At 41.9% G+C, this 1,228-nt stretch overlaps 1 non-coding gene across 1 annotated transcript; it reads left to right on the top strand.

The window, feature by feature from the left end:
* Positions 1 to 52: 52 nt before the first annotated feature.
* trnat-agu lies at positions 53 to 126 on the top strand. The gene has a single exon. It is a non-coding gene; the product is annotated as a tRNA-Thr (tRNA).
* The last annotated feature ends 1,102 nt before the right edge of the window (positions 127 to 1,228 follow it).

Genomic DNA, 1,228 nt, shown 5'->3' with positions numbered 1-1,228 from the left:
AAGAAGTGGTTAACCAACTTCACATATGGATGAATAAATTTCCAAGACGTGTGGCGCCGTGGCTTAGTTGGTTAAAGCGCCTGTCTAGTAAACAGGCGATCCTGGGTTCAATTCCCAGCGGTGCCTGTTTGTTGCATTCGTATTTGGGCTTGGTGTTTCAACTCTTTCCAACTGCCGTGTCAACCAAGTCAGCGTCTTTTTGGACGTTCACACTGTTATGAATTGGAGACCAGGTTAAGTTACAACAGTGACTTTTTTTTTAGTCCCGAACTATCAATAAAGTCGGTGGTTTCTTTCCGTTATTCCACAAGCACTTCTGCTTCTTATCCTCTTTCTTCCCCTCCTTCATTCCCAGTTTGGTAGGAATAACGAGATTACGCAGGAGGTGTTGCAGATTTGCCGGGGAACTTTGTGGTAATGACCGAGACACCACCAGCTGATCACTCTCATTCTCTGATGTCAAAGTTCATTCATTTAAACCAACAGTGTATACATCGTTGTGCTTCTTTAGTTGTAGTAGACTTGCGTTTTTTTCTTATGGTGGATTCAGAATTCTACTTTGAATTCGAAACAGTCACAAATGTTTGAGGAAGAAATGTCGCCTGATCTGAGATCGAATTGACAGACACATTATCCGGAGAATGTGAGCCCCGATCTACACACTCCAGTCCATGAGCAACAATCCTCTCAGCAGCTGCACACTCAAACTGTCTCGAAATGTCAGACTTTTAATCGAGCAGAAATAGGTAAAGAGCTGTATGCACAGACAGAGTGTTGGAGAATGTGAAAGAGAAAGAGGGTGAGGTGGATGCACAGAGACAAATAGAGACAAATGGTGACACATGCTGAGTTAGACACTGAACGGAACAATTCTCCATTCGACATTGCTGCAAACTGACAGGAAGGAAACAAGAAAAGGCAATCATTTACGCACAGCTTTTTACCAGCTGAGAGCAACGGAGGCAGCATTACAGTCAATAAAGTCCTTTTGAATTTGTAAAGGTGACAGTTGTCAGCCACTGAGTGTTTTTTTATATATATCCTGATTCTGCAGATAAGACTGATAATTTTCCCAGCATTATAGTATAGAAATGTATAACTTTCGTGTTCTGTCGATCTGAAACTTTAACTCGGTTTCTCTCCACAGATGTTGTCGGGCCTGCTGAGTTTCTCCAACAATTCACGCTTTTTCCATTCTGATTTACGTCATCAAAGAAAAATGAAACTC

Source organism: Chiloscyllium plagiosum, unplaced genomic scaffold (assembly GCF_004010195.1).
Source record: "Chiloscyllium plagiosum isolate BGI_BamShark_2017 unplaced genomic scaffold, ASM401019v2 scaf_35094, whole genome shotgun sequence".
In the NCBI taxonomy this organism is placed as follows: Eukaryota; Metazoa; Chordata; class Chondrichthyes; order Orectolobiformes; family Hemiscylliidae; genus Chiloscyllium; species Chiloscyllium plagiosum.
This window is presented reverse-complemented; position numbering and strand designations above follow the sequence as displayed.